This window comes from Bactrocera oleae, chromosome 5, assembly GCF_042242935.1.
Source record: "Bactrocera oleae isolate idBacOlea1 chromosome 5, idBacOlea1, whole genome shotgun sequence".
Classification (NCBI taxonomy): domain Eukaryota; kingdom Metazoa; phylum Arthropoda; class Insecta; order Diptera; family Tephritidae; genus Bactrocera; species Bactrocera oleae.
This window is the reverse complement of record NC_091539.1, coordinates 19,626,773-19,644,097: the sequence shown is the minus strand read 5'-3', so window position 1 is coordinate 19,644,097 and position 17,325 is coordinate 19,626,773.

Sequence of the window (17,325 nt, the reverse complement as noted above, 5' to 3'; positions counted from 1 at the left end):
GTTTTCGGCGAATAAAGTATATGGGCCAATAAAACATAATGTATCACCTAGAGGACAACCCGATTGTTCATAATCACAATCATATACCCGCCTACCATAAACATTAGCGCGGCAATTGACCAAAAACATTTCAAGTTTACATTTTACACTTTAGCGCCTAACCAGGGTGAATTAGAACTATTAAACTATTTGATTGCGATCGCCGCGCATGTGCAATTTACGAAGAGATGTTAATGTCTTATTTGTGTTGAACAGAGGAGCGGCAATCGAAAACCCAAAAAATTCAGAATTCCTAGCATGTTCCGGTTTTTTGTTTTCGGCGAATAAAGTATATGGGCCAATAAAACATAATGTATCACCTAGAGGACAACCCGATTGTTCATAATCACAATCATACACCCGTCTACCATAAACAGGAGCGCGGCAAATGACCAAAAACATTTCAATTTTACATTTTACACTTTAGCGCCTAACCAGGGTGAATTAGAATGATTAAACTATTTGATTGCGATCGCCGCGCATGTGCAATTTACGAAGAGATGTTAATGTCTTATTTGTGTTGAACAGAGGAGCGGCAATCGAAAACCCAAAAAATTCAAAATTCCTAGCATGTTCCGGTTTTTTGTTTTCGGCGAATAAAGTATATGGGCCAATAAAACATTATGTATCACCTTGACGACAACCCGATTGTTCATAATCACAATCATACACCCGCCTACCATAAACAGGAGCGCGGCAAATGACCAAAAACATTTCAATTTTACATTTTACACCTTAGCGCCTAACCAGGGTGAATTAGAATGATTAAACTATTTGATTGCGATCGCCGCGCATGTGCAATTTACGAAGAGATGTTAATGTCTTATTTGTGTTAAACAGAGGAGCGGCAATCGAAAACCCAAAAAATTCAGAATTCCTAGCACGTTCCGGTTTTTTGTTTACGGCGAATAAAGTATATGGGCCAATAAAACATAATGTATCACCTAGAGGACAACCCGATTGTTCATAATCACAATCATACACCCGCCTACCATAAACAGGAGCGCGGCAAATGACCAAAAACATTTCAATTTTACATTTTACACTTTAGCGCCTAACCAGGGTGAATTAGAATGATTAAACTATTTGATTGCGATCGCCGCGCATGTGCAATTTACGAAGAGATGTTAATGTCTTATTTGTGTTGAACAGAGGAGCGGCAATCGAAAACCCAAAAAATTAAAAATTCCTAGCACGTTCCGGTTTTTTGTTTACGGCGAATAAAGTATATGGGCCAATAAAACATAATGTATCACCTAGAGGACAACCCGATTGTTCATAATCACAATCATACACCCGTCTACCATAAACAGGAGCGCGGCAAATGACCAAAAACATTTCAATTTTACATTTTACACTTAAGCGCCTAACCAGGGTGAATTAGAATGATTAAACTATTTGATTGCGATCGCCGCGCATGTGCAATTTACGTAGAGATGTTAATGTCTTATTTGTGTTAAACAGAGGAGCGGCAAATTAGCGCCTAACCAGGGTGAACTAGAAGGATTAAACTATCTGATTACGGTCGCCGCACATGTGCACTTTACGTAGAGATGTCAATGGCTTATATGTGTTGAACAGAGGAGCGGCAATCGAAAACCCAAAAAATTCAGAATTCCTAGCATGTTCCGGTTTTTTGTTTTCGGCGAATAAAGTATATGGGCCAATAAAACATAATGTATCACCTAGAGGACAACTCGATTGTTCATAATCACAATCATACACCCGCCTACCATAAACAGGAGCGTCGCAATTGACCAAAAACATTACAAGTTTACATTTTACACTTTAGCGCCTAACCAGGGTGAAATAGAAGGATTAAACTATTTGATTGCGATCGCCGCACATGTGCACTTTACGATGAGATGTCAGTGTCTTATATGTGTTGAACAGGGGAGCGGCAATCGAAAACCCAAAAAATTCAAAATTCCTAGCATGTTCCGGTTTTTTGTTTTCGGCGAATAAAGTATATGGGCCAATAAAACATTATGTATCACCTTGACGACAACCCGATTGTTCATAATCACAATCATACACCCGCCTACCATAAACAGGAGCGCGGCAAATGACCAAAAACATTTCAATTTTACATTTTACATTTTAGCGCCTAACCAGGGTGAATTAGAATGATTAAACTATTTGATTGCGATCGCCGCGCATGTGCAATTTACGAAGAGATGTTAATGTCTTATTTGTGTTAAACAGAGGAGCGGCAATCGAAAACCCAAAAAATTCAAAATTCCTAGCACGTTCCGGTTTTTTGTTTACGGCGAATAAAGTATATGGGCCAATAAAACATAATGTATCACCTAGAGGACAACCCGATTGTTCATAATCACAACCATACACCCGCCTACCATAAACATTAGCGCGGCAATTGACCAAAAACATTTCAAGTTTACATTTTACACTTTAGCGCCTAACCAGGGTGAATTAGAATGATTAAACTATTTGATTGCGATCGCCGCGCATGTGCAATTTACGAAGAGATGTTAATGTCTTATTTGTGTTAAACAGAGGAGCGGCAATCGAAAACCCAAAAAATTCAGAATTCCTAGCATGTTCCGGTTTTTTGTTTTCGGCGAATAAAGTATATGGGCCAATAAAACATTATGTATCACCTAGACGACAACCCGATTGTTCATAATCACAACCATACACCCGCCTACCATAAACATTAGCGCGGCAATTGACCAAAAACATTTCAATTTTACATTTTACACTTAAGCGCCTAACCAGGGTGAATTAGAATGATTAAACTATTTGATTGCGATCGCCGCGCATGTGCAATTTACGTAGAGATGTTAATGTCTTATTTGTGTTAAACAGAGGAGCGGCAATCGAAAACCCAAAAAATTCAAAATTCCTAGCACGTTCCGGTTTTTTGTTTACGGCGAATAAAGTATATGGGCCAATAAAACATAATGTATCACCTAGAGGACAACCCGATTGTTCATAATCACAACCATACACCCGCCTACCATAAACATTAGCGCGGCAATTGACCAAAAACATTTCAATTTTACATTTTACACTTTAGCGCCTAACCAGGGTGAATTAGAATGATTAAACTATTTGATTGCGATCGCCGCGCATGTGCAATTTACGAAGAGATGTTAATGTCTTATTTGTGTTAAACAGAGGAGCGGCAATCGAAAACCCAAAAAATTCAAAATTCCTAGCACGTTCCGGTTTTTTGTTTACGGCGAATAAAGTATATGGGCCAATAAAACATAATGTATCACCTAGAGGACAACCCGATTGTTCATAATCACAACCATACACCCGCCTACCATAAACATTAGCGCGGCAATTGACCAAAAACATTTCAATTTTACATTTTACACTTAAGCGCCTAACCAGGGTGAATTAGAATGATTAAACTATTTGATTGCGATCGCCGCGCATGTGCAATTTACGTAGAGATGTTAATGTCTTATTTGTGTTAAACAGAGGAGCGGCAAATTAGCGCCTAACCAGGGTGAACTAGAAGGATTAAACTATCTGATTACGGTCGCCGCACATGTGCACTTTACGTAGAGATGTCAATGGCTTATATGTGTTGAACAGAGGAGCGGCAATCGAAAACCCAAAAAATTCAGAATTCCTAGCATGTTCCGGTTTTTTGTTTTCGGCGAATAAAGTATATGGGCCAATAAAACATAATGTATCACCTAGAGGACAACTCGATTGTTCATAATCACAATCATACACCCGCCTACCATAAACAGGAGCGTCGCAATTGACCAAAAACATTACAAGTTTACATTTTACACTTTAGCGCCTAACCAGGGTGAAATAGAAGGATTAAACTATTTGATTACGATCGCCGCACATGTGCACTTTACGATGAGATGTCAGTGTCTTATATGTGTTGAACAGGGGAGCGGCAATCGAAAACCCAAAAAATTCAAAATTCCTAGCATGTTCCGGTTTTTTGTTTTCGGCGAATAAAGTATATGGGCCAATAAAACATAATGTATCACCTAGAGGACAACCCGATTGTTCATAATCACAATCATATACCCGCCTACCATAAACATTAGCGCGGCAATTGACCAAAAACATTTCAAGTTTACATTTTACACTTTAGCGCCTAACCAGGGTGAATTAGAACTATTAAACTATTTGATTGCGATCGCCGCGCATGTGCAATTTACGAAGAGATGTTAATGTCTTATTTGTGTTGAACAGAGGAGCGGCAATCGAAAACCCAAAAAATTCAGAATTCCTAGCATGATCCGGTTTTTTGTTTTCGGCGAATAAAGTATATGGGCCAATAAAACATAATGTATCACCTAGAGGACATCCCGATTGTTCATAATCACAATCATACACCCGTCTACCATAAACAGGAGCGCGGCAAATGACCAAAAACATTTCAATTTTACATTTTACACTTTAGCGCCTAACCAGGGTGAATTAGAATGATTAAACTATTTGATTGCGATCGCCGCGCATGTGCAATTTACGTAGAGATGTTAATGTCTTATTTGTGTTAAACAGAGGAGCGGCAAATTAGCGCCTAACCAGAGTGAACTAGAAGGATTAAACTATCTGATTGCGTTCGCCGCACATGTGCACTTTACGTAGAGATGTCAATGGCTTACATGTGTTGAACAGAGGAGCGGCAATCGAAAACCCAAAAAATTCAGAATTCCTAGCATGCCGGTTTTTTGTTTTCGGCGAATAAAGTGTATGGGCCAATAAAACATTATGTATCACCTAGAGGACAACCCGATTGTTCATAATCACAACCATACACCCGCCTACCATAAACAGGAGCGCGGCAATTGACCAAAAACATTTCAAGTTTACATTTTACACTTTAGCGCCTAACCGGGGTACCAGGAAAACCCAAAAAATTCAGAATTCCTAGCATGTTCCGGTTTTTTGTTTTCGGCGAATAAAGTATATGGGCCAATAAAACATAATGTATCACCTAGAGGACAACCCGATTGTTCATAATCACAATCATACACCCGCCTACCATAAACACGAGCGTCGCAATTGACCAAAAACATTACAAGTTTACATTTTACACTTTAGCGCCTAACCAGGGTGAAATAGAAGGATTAAACTATTTGATTGCGATCGCCGCGCATGTGCAATTTACGAAGAGATGTTAATGTCTTATTTGTGTTGAACAGAGGAGCGGCAAATTAGCGCCTAACCAGGGTGAACTAGAAGGATTAAACTATCTGATTGCGGTCGCCGCACATGTGCACTTTACGTAGAGATGTCAATGGCTTATATGTGTTGAACAGAGGAGCGGCAATCGAAAACCCAAAAAATTCAGAATTCCTAGCATGCCGGTTTTTTGTTTTCGGCGAATAAAGTATATGGGCCAATAAAACATTATGTATCACCTAGAGGACAACCCGATTGTTCATAATCACAAACATACACCCGCCTACCATAAACAGGAGCGCGGCAAATGACCAAAAATATTTTAATTTTACATTTTACACTTTAGCGCCTGACCAGGGTGAATTAGAATGATTAAACTATTTGATTGCGATCGCCGCGCATGTGCAATTTACGAAGAGATGTTAATGTCTTATTTGTGTTGAACAGAGGAGCGGCAATCGAAAACCCAAAAAATTCAGAATTCCTAGCATGTTCCGGTTTTTTGTTTTCGGCGAATAAAGTATATGGGCCAATAAAACATAATGTATCACCTAGAGGACAACCCGATTGTTCATAATCACAATCATACACCCGTCTACCATAAACAGGAGCGCGGCAAATGACCAAAAACATTTCAATTTTACATTTTACACTTTAGCTACTAACCGGGGTACCAGGAAAACCCAAAAAATTCAGAATTCCTAGCATGTTCCGGTTTTTTGTTTTCGGCGAATAAAGTATATGGGCCAATAAAACATAATGTATCACCTAGAGGACAACCCGATTGTTCATAATCACAATCATACACCCGCCTACCATAAACACGAGCGTCGCAATTGACCAAAAACATTACAAGTTTACATTTTACACTTTAGCGCCTAACCAGGGTGAAATAGAAGGATTAAACTATTTGATTGCGATCGCCGCGCATGTGCAATTTACGAAGAGATGTTAATTTCTTATTTGTGTTGAACAGAGGAGCGGCAAATTAGCGCCTAACCAGGGTGAACTAGAAGGATTAAACTATCTGATTACGGTCGCCGCACATGTGCACTTTACGTAGAGATGTCAATGGCTTATATGTGTTGAACAGAGGAGCGGCAATCGAAAACCCAAAAAATTCAGAATTCCTAGCATGCCGGTTTTTTGTTTTCGGCGAATAAAGTATATGGGCCAATAAAACATTATGTATCACCTAGAGGACAACCCGATTGTTCATAATCACAACCATACACCCGCCTACCATAAACAGGAGCGCGGCAAATGACCAAAAATATTTCAATTTTACATTTTACACTTTAGCGCCTAACCAGGGTGAATTAGAATGATTAAACTATTTGATTGCGATCGCCGCGCATGTGCAATTTACGAAGAGATGTTAATGTCTTATTTGTGTTGAACAGAGGAGCGGCAATCGAAAACCCAAAAAATTCAAAATTCCTAGCATGTTCCGGTTTTTTGTTTTCGGCGAATAAAGTATATGGGCCAATAAAACATAATGTATCACCTAGAGGACAACCCGATTGTTCATAATCACAATCATATACCCGCCTACCATAAACATTAGCGCGGCAATTGACCAAAAACATTTCAAGTTTACATTTTACACTTTAGCGCCTAACCAGGGTGAATTAGAACTATTAAACTATTTGATTGCGATCGCCGCGCATGTGCAATTTACGAAGAGATGTTAATGTCTTATTTGTGTTGAACAGAGGAGCGGCAATCGAAAACCCAAAAAATTCAGAATTCCTAGCATGTTCCGGTTTTTTGTTTTCGGCGAATAAAGTATATGGGCCAATAAAACATAATGTATCACCTAGAGGACAATCCGATTGTTCATAATCACAATCATACACCCGTCTACCATAAACAGGAGCGCGGCAAATGACCAAAAACATTTCAATTTTACATTTTACACTTTAGCGCCTAACCAGGGTGAATTAGAATGATTAAACTATTTGATTGCGATCGCCGCGCATGTGCAATTTACGAAGAGATGTTAATGTCTTATTTGTGTTGAACAGAGGAGCGGCAATCGAAAACCCAAAAAATTCAAAATTCCTAGCATGTTCCGGTTTTTTGTTTTCGGCGAATAAAGTATATGGGCCAATAAAACATTATGTATCACCTTGACGACAACCCGATTGTTCATAATCACAATCATACACCCGCCTACCATAAACAGGAGCGCGGCAAATGACCAAAAACATTTCAATTTTACATTTTACACTTTAGCGCCTAACCAGGGTGAATTAGAATGATTAAACTATTTGATTGCGATCGCCGCGCATGTGCAATTTACGAAGAGATGTTAATGTCTTATTTGTGTTAAACAGAGGAGCGGCAATCGAAAACCCAAAAAATTCAAAATTCCTAGCACGTTCCGGTTTTTTGTTTACGGCGAATAAAGTATATGGGCCAATAAAACATAATGTATCACCTAGAGGACAACCCGATTGTTCATAATCACAACCATACACCCGCCTACCATAAACATTAGCGCGGCAATTGACCAAAAACATTTCAAGTTTACATTTTACACTTTAGCGCCTAACCAGGGTGAATTAGAATGATTAAACTATTTGATTGCGATCGCCGCGCATGTGCAATTTACGAAGAGATGTTAATGTCTTATTTGTGTTGAACAGAGGAGCGGCAATCGAAAACCCAAAAAATTCAAAATTCCTAGCATGTTCCGGTTTTTTGTTTTCGGCGAATAAAGTATATGGGCCAATAAAACATTATGTATCACCTTGACGACAACCCGATTCTTCATAATCACAATCATACACCCGCCTACCATAAACAGGAGCGCGGCAAATGACCAAAAACATTTCAATTTTACATTTTACACTTTAGCGCCTAACCAGGGTGAATTAGAATGATTAAACTATTTGATTGCGATCGCCGCGCATGTGCAATTTACGAAGAGATGTTAATGTCTTATTTGTGTTAAACAGAGGAGCGGCAATCGAAAACCCAAAAAATTCAAAATTCCTAGCACGTTCCGGTTTTTTGTTTACGGCGAATAAAGTATATGGGCCAATAAAACATAATGTATCACCTAGAGGACAACCCGATTGTTCATAATCACAACCATACACCCGCCTACCATAAACATTAGCGCGGCAATTGACCAAAAACATTTCAAGTTTACATTTTACACTTTAGCGCCTAACCAGGGTGAATTAGAATGATTAAACTATTTGATTGCGATCGCCGCGCATGTGCAATTTACGAAGAGATGTTAATGTCTTATTTCAGTTAAACAGAGGAGCGGCAATCGAAAACCCAAAAAATTCAGAATTCCTAGCATGTTCCGGTTTTTTGTTTTCGGCGAATAAAGTATATGGGCCAATAAAACATTATGTATCACCTAGACGACAACCCGATTGTTCATAATCACAACCATACACCCGCCTACCATAAACATTAGCGCGGCAAATGACCAAAAACATTTCAATTTTACATTTTACACTTTAGCTCCTAACCGGGGTACCAGGAAAACCCAAAAAATTCAGAATTCCTAGCACGTTCCGGTTTTTTGTTTACGGCGAATAAAGTATATGGGCCAATAAAACATAATGTATCACCTAGAGGACAACCCGATTGTTCATAATCACAACCATACACCCGCCTACCATAAACATTAGCGCGGCAATTGACCAAAAACATTTCAAGTTTACATTTTACACTTTAGCGCCTAACCAGGGTGAATTAGAATGATTAAACTATTTGATTGCGATCGCCGCGCATGTGCAATTTACGAAGAGATGTTAATGTCTTATTTGTGTTGAACAGAGGAGCGGCAATCGAAAACCCAAAAAATTCAGAATTCCTAGCATGTTCCGGTTTTTTGTTTTCGGCGAATAAAGTATATGGGCCAATAAAACATTATGTATCACCTAGACGACAACCCGATTGTTCATAATCACAACCATACACCCGCCTACCATAAACATTAGCGCGGCAATTGACCAAAAACATTTCAAGTTTACATTTTACACTTTAGCGCCTAACCAGGGTGAATTAGAATGATTAAACTATTTGATTGCGATCGCCGCGCATGTGCAATTTACGAAGAGATGTTAATGTCTTATTTCAGTTAAACAGAGGAGCGGCAATCGAAAACCCAAAAAATTCAGAATTCCTAGCATGTTCCGGTTTTTTGTTTTCGGCGAATAAAGTATATGGGCCAATAAAACATTATGTATCACCTAGACGACAACCCGATTGTTCATAATCACAACCATACACCCGCCTACCATAAACATTAGCGCGGCAAATGACCAAAAACATTTCAATTTTACATTTTACACTTTAGCTCCTAACCGGGGTACCAGGAAAACCCAAAAAATTCAGAATTCCTAGCATGTGCCGGTTCTTTGGTTTCGGCGAATAAAGTATATGGGCCAATAAAACATAATGTATCACCTAGAGGACAACCCGATTGTTCATAATCACAATCATACACCCGTCTACCATAAACAGGAGCGCGGCAAATGACCAAAAACATTTCAATTTTACATTTTACACTTTAGCGCCTAACCAGGGTGAATTAGAATGATTAAACTATTTGATTGCGATCGCCGCGCATGTGCAATTTACGTAGAGATGTTAATGTCTTATTTGTGTTAAACAGAGGAGCGGCAAATTAGCGCCTAACCAGGGTGAACTAGAAGGATTAAACTATCTGATTACGGTCGCCGCACATGTGCACTTTACGTAGAGATGTCAATGGCTTATATGTGTTGAACAGAGGAGCGGCAATCGAAAACCCAAAAAATTCAGAATTCCTAGCATGTTCCGGTTTTTTGTTTTCGGCGAATAAAGTATATGGGCCAATAAAACATAATGTATCACCTAGAGGACAACTCGATTGTTCATAATCACAATCATACACCCGCCTACCATAAACAGGAGCGTCGCAATTGACCAAAAATATTACAAGTTTACATTTTACTCTTTAGCGCCTAACCAGGGTGAAATAGAAGGATTAAACTATTTGATTGCGATCGCCGCACATGTGCACTTTACGATGAGATGTCAGTGTCTTATATGTGTTGAACAGGGGAGCGGCAATCGAAAACCCAAAAAATTCAAAATTCCTAGCACGTTCCGGTTTTTTGTTTACGGCGAATAAAGTATATGGGCCAATAAAACATAATGTATCACCTAGAGGACAACCCGATTGTTCATAATCACAACCATACACCCGCCTACCATAAACATTAGCGCGGCAATTGACCAAAAACATTTCAAGTTTACATTTTACACTTTAGCGCCTAACCAGGGTGAATTAGAATGATTAAACTATTTGATTGCGATCGCCGCGCATGTGCAATTTACGAAGAGATGTTAATGTCTTATTTCAGTTAAACAGAGGAGCGGCAATCGAAAACCCAAAAAATTCAGAATTCCTAGCATGTTCCGGTTTTTTGTTTTCGGCGAATAAAGTATATGGGCCAATAAAACATTATGTATCACCTAGACGACAACCCGATTGTTCATAATCACAACCATACACCCGCCTACCATAAACATTAGCGCGGCAAATGACCAAAAACATTTCAATTTTACATTTTACACTTTAGCTCCTAACCGGGGTACCAGGAAAACCCAAAAAATTCAGAATTCCTAGCATGTTCCGGTTCTTTGGTTTCGGCGAATAAAGTATATGGGCCAATAAAACATAATGTATCACCTAGAGGACAACCCGATTGTTCATAATCACAATCATACACCCGTCTACCATAAACAGGAGCGCGGCAAATGACCAAAAACATTTCAATTTTACATTTTACACTTTAGCGCCTAACCAGGGTGAATTAGAATGATTAAACTATTTGATTGCGATCGCCGCGCATGTGCAATTTACGTAGAGATGTTAATGTCTTATTTGTGTTAAACAGAGGAGCGGCAAATTAGCGCCTAACCAGGGTGAACTAGAAGGATTAAACTATCTGATTACGGTCGCCGCACATGTGCACTTTACGTAGAGATGTCAATGGCTTATATGTGTTGAACAGAGGAGCGGCAATCGAAAACCCAAAAAATTCAGAATTCCTAGCATGTTCCGGTTTTTTGTTTTCGGCGAATAAAGTATATGGGCCAATAAAACATAATGTATCACCTAGAGGACAACTCGATTGTTCATAATCACAATCATACACCCGCCTACCATAAACAGGAGCGTCGCAATTGACCAAAAATATTACAAGTTTACATTTTACTCTTTAGCGCCTAACCAGGGTGAAATAGAAGGATTAAACTATTTGATTGCGATCGCCGCACATGTGCACTTTACGATGAGATGTCAGTGTCTTATATGTGTTGAACAGGGGAGCGGCAATCGAAAACCCAAAAAATTCAAAATTCCTAGCATGTTCCGGTTTTTTGTTTTCGGCGAATAAAGTATATGGGCCAATAAAACATAATGTATCACCTAGAGGACAACCCGATTGTTCATAATTACAATCATATACCCGCCTACCATAAACATTAGCGCGGCAATTGACCAAAAACATTTCAAGTTTACATTTTACACTTTAGCGCCTAACCAGGGTGAATTAGAACTATTAAACTATTTGATTGCGATCGCCGCGCATGTGCAATTTACGAAGAGATGTTAATGTCTTATTTGTGTTGAACAGAGGAGCGGCAATCGAAAACCCAAAAAATTCAGAATTCCTAGCATGTTCCGGTTTTTTGTTTTCGGCGAATAAAGTATATGGGCCAATAAAACATAATGTATCACCTAGAGGACAACCCGATTGTTCATAATCACAATCATACACCCGTCTACCATAAACAGGAGCGCGGCAAATGACCAAAAACATTTCAATTTTACATTTTACACTTTAGCGCCTAACCAAAGTGAATTAGAATGATTAAACTATTTGATTGCGATCGCCGCGCATGTGCAATTTACGAAGAGATGTTAATGTCTTATTTGTGTTGAACAGAGGAGCGGCAATCGAAAACCCAAAAAATTCAAAATTCCTAGCATGTTCCGGTTTTTTGTTTTCGGCGAATAAAGTATATGGGCCAATAAAACATTATGTATCACCTTGACGACAACCCGATTGTTCATAATCACAATCATACACCCGCCTACCATAAACAGGAGCGCGGCAAATGACCAAAAACATTTCAATTTTACATTTTACACTTTAGCGCCTAACCAGGGTGAATTAGAATGATTAAACTATTTGATTGCGATCGCCGCGCATGTGCAATTTACGTAGAGATGTTAATGTCTTATTTGTGTTAAACAGAGGAGCGGCAATCGAAAACTCAAAAAATTCAGAATTCCTAGCATGTTCCGGTTTTTTGTTTTCGGCGAATAAAGTATATGGGCCAATAAAACATAATGTATCACCTAGAGGACAACTCGATTGTTCATAATCACAATCATACACCCGCCTACCATAAACAGGAGCGTCGCAATTGACCAAAAACATTACAAGTTTACATTTTACACTTTAGCGCCTAACCAGGGTGAAATAGAAGGATTAAACTATTTGATTGCGATCGCCGCACATGTGCACTTTACGATGAGATGTCAGTGTCTTATATGTGTTGAACAGAGGAGCGGCAATCGAAAACCCAAAAAATTCAAAATTCCTAGCATGTTCCGGTTTTTTGTTTTCGGCGAATAAAGTATATGGGCCAATAAAACATAATGTATCACCTAGAGGACAACCCGATTGTTCATAATCACAATCATATACCCGCCTACCATAAACATTAGCGCGGCAATTGACCAAAAACATTTCAAGTTTACATTTTACACTTTAGCGCCTAACCAGGGTGAATTAGAACTATTAAACTATTTGATTGCGATCGCCGCGCATGTGCAATTTACGAAGAGATGTTAATGTCTTATTTGTGTTGAACAGAGGAGCGGCAATCGAAAACCCAAAAAATTCAGAATTCCTAGCATGTTCCGGTTTTTTGTTTTCGGCGAATAAAGTATATGGGCCAATAAAACATAATGTATCACCTAGAGGACAACCCGATTGTTCATAATCACAATCATACACCCGTCTACCATAAACAGGAGCGCGGCAAATGACCAAAAACATTTCAATTTTACATTTTACACTTTAGCGCCTAACCAGGGTGAATTAGAATGATTAAACTATTTGATTGCGATCGCCGCGCCTGTGCAATTTACGAAGAGATGTTAATGTCTTATTTGTGTTGAACAGAGGAGCGGCAATCGAAAACCCAAAAAATTCAAAATTCCTAGCATGTTCCGGTTTTTTGTTTTCGGCGAATAAAGTATATGGGCCAATAAAACATTATGTATCACCTTGACGACAACCCGATTGTTCATAATCACAATCATACACCCGCCTACCATAAACAGGAGCGCGGAAAATGACCAAAAACATTTCAATTTTACATTTTACACTTTAGCGCCTAACCAGGGTGAATTAGAATGATTAAACTATTTGATTGCGATCGCCGCGCATGTGCAATTTACGAAGAGATGTTAATGTCTTATTTGTGTTGAACAGAGGAGCGGCAATCGAAAACCCAAAAAATTCAGAATTCCTAGCATGTTCCGGTTTTTTGTTTTCGGCGAATAAAGTATATGGGCCAATAAAACATAATGTATCACCTAGAGGACAACCCGATTGTTCATACTCACAATCATACACCCGTTTACCATAAACAGGAGCGCGGCAAATGACCAAAAACATTTCAATTTTACATTTTACACTTTAGCGCCTAACCAGGGTGAATAAGAATGATTAAACTATTTGATTGCGATCGCCGCGCATGTGCAATTTACGTAGAGATGTTAATGTCTTATTTGTGTTAAACAGAGGAGCGGCAAATTAGCGCCTAACCAGGGTGAACTAGAAGGATTAAACTATCTGATTACGGTCGCCGCACATGTGCACTTTACGTAGAGATGTCAATGGCTTATATGTGTTGAACAGAGGAGCGGCAATCGAAAACCCAAAAAATTCAGAATTCCTAACATGCCGGTTTTTTGTTTTCGGCGAATAAAGTATATGGGCCGATAAAACATTATGTATCACCTAGACGACAACCCGATTGTTCATAATCACAATCATACACCCGCCTACCATAAACAGGAGCGCGACAAATGACCAAAAACATTTCAATTTTACATTTTACACTTTAGCTCCTAACCAGGGTGAACTAGAAGGATTAAACTATCTGATTACGGTCGCCGCACATGTGCACTTTACGTAGAGATGTCAATGGCTTATATGTGTTGAACAGAGGAGCGGCAATCGAAAACCCAAAAAATTCAGAATTCCTAGCATGTTCCGGTTTTTTGTTTTCGGCGAATAAAGTATATGAGCCAATAAAACATAATGTATCACCGAGAGGACAACCCGCTTGTTCATAATCACAACCATACACCCGCCTACCATAAACATTAGCGCGGCAAATGACCAAAAACATTTCAATTTTATATTTTACACTTTAGCGCCTAACCAGGGTGAATTAGAACTATTAAACTATTTGATTGCGATCAAATGCGCATGTGCAATTTACGAAGAGATGTTAATGTCTTATTTGTGTTAAACAGAGGAGCGGCAATCGAAAACCCAAAAAATTCAGAATTCCTAGCATGTTCCGGTTTTTTGTTTTCGGCGAATAAAGTATATGGGCCAATAAAACATTATGTATCACCTAGACGACAACCCGATTTTTCATAATCACAATCATACACCCGCCTACCATAAACAGGAGCGCGGCAATTGACCAAAAACATTTCAAGTTTACATTTTACACTTTAAGGCCTAACCAGGGTGAATTAGAATGATTAATCTATTTGATTGCGATCGCCGCGCATGTGCAATTTACGAAGAGATGTTAATGTCTTATTTGTGTTAAACAGAGGAGCGGCAAATTAGCGCCTAACCAGGGTGAACTAGAAGGATTCAACTATCTGATTACGGTCGCCGCACATGTGCACTTTGCGTAGAGATGTCAATGGCTTATATGTGTTGAACAGAGGAGCGGCAATCGAAAACCCAAAAAATTCAGAATTCCTAGCATGTTCCGGTTTTTTGTCTTCGGCGAATAAAGTATATGGGCCAATAAAACATTATGTATCACCTAGACGACAACCCGATTGTTCATAATCACAATCATACACCCGCCTACCATAAACAGGAGCGCGGCAAATGACCAAAAACATTTCAATTTTATATTTTACACTTTAGCGCCTAACCAGGGTGAATTAGAATGATTAAACTATTTGATTGCGATCGCCGCGCATGTGCAATTTACGAAGAGATGTTAATGTCTTATTTGTGTTGAACAGAGGAGCGGCAATCGAAAACCCAAAAAAGTCAGAATTCCTAGCATGTTCCGGTTTTTTGTTTTCGGCGAATAAAGTATATGGGCCAATAAAACATAATGTATCACCTAGAGGACAACCCGATTGTTCATAATCACAATCATACACCCGTCTACCATAAACAGGAGCGCGGCAAATGACCAAAAACATTTCAATTTTACATTTTACACTTTAGCGCCTAACCAGGGTGAATTAGAACGATTAAACTATTTGATTGCGATCAAATGCGCATGTGCAATTTACGAAGAGATGTTAATGTCTTATTTGTGTTAAACAGAGGAGCGGCAATCGAAAACCCAAAAAATTCAGAATTCCTAGCATGTTCCGGTTTTTTGTTTTCGGCGAATAAAGTATATGGGCCAATAAAACATTATGTATCACCTAGACGACAACCCGATTTTTCATAATCACAATCATACACCCGCCTACCATAAACAGGAGCGCGGCAATTGACCAAAAACATTTCAAGTTTACATTTTACACTTTAAGGCCTAACCAGGGTGAATTAGAATGATTAAACTATTTGATTGAGATCGCCGCGCATGTGCAATTTACGAAGAGATGTTAATGTCTTATTTGTGTTGAACAGAGGAGCGGCAATCGAAAACCCAAAAAATTCAGAATTCCTAGCATGTTCCGGTTTTTTGTTTTCGGCGAATAAAGTATATGGGCCAATAAAACATTATGTATCACCTAGACGACAACCCGATTTTTCATAATCACAATCATACACCCGCCTACCATAAACAGGAGCGCGGCAATTGACCAAAAACATTTCAAGTTTACATTTTACACTTTAAGGCCTAACCAGGGTGAATTAGAATGATTAAGCTATTTGATTGCGATCGCCGCGCATGTGCAATTTACGAAGAGATGTTAATGTCTTATTTGTGTTAAACAGAGGAGCGGCAAATTAGCGCCTAACCAGGGTGAACTAGAAGGATTCAACTATCTGATTACGGTCGCCGCACATGTGCACTTTGCGTAGAGATGTCAATGGCTTATATGTGTTGAACAGAGGAGCGGCAATCGAAAACCCAAAAAATTCAGAATTCCTAGCATGTTCCGGTTTTTTGTCTTCGGCGAATAAAGTATATGGGCCAATAAAACATTATGTATCACCTAGACGACAACCCGATTGTTCATAATCACAATCATACACCCGCCTACCATAAACAGGAGCGCGGCAAATGACCAAAAACATTTCAATTTTATATTTTACACTTTAGCGCCTAACCAGGGTGAATTAGAATGATTAAACTATTTGATTGCGATCGCCGCGCATGTGCAATTTACGAAGAGATGTTAATGTCTTATTTGTGTTGAACAGAGGAGCGGCAATCGAAAACCCAAAAAAGTCAGAATTCCTAGCATGTTCCGGTTTTTTGTTTTCGGCGAATAAAGTATATGGGCCAATAAAACATAATGTATCACCTAGAGGACAACCCGATTGTTCATAATCACAATCATACACCCGTCTACCATAAACAGGAGCGCGGCAAATGACCAAAAACATTTCAATTTTACATTTTACACTTTAGCGCCTAACCAGGGTGAATTAGAACGATTAAACTATTTGATTGCGATCAAATGCGCATGTGCAATTTACGAAGAGATGTTAATGTCTTATTTGTGTTAAACAGAGGAGCGGCAATCGAAAACCCAAAAAAATTCAGAATTCCTAGCATGTTCCGGTTTTTTGTTTTCGGCGAATAAAGTATATGGGCCAATAAAACATTATGTATCACCTAGACGACAACCCGATTGTTCATAATCACAACCATACACCCGCCTACCAT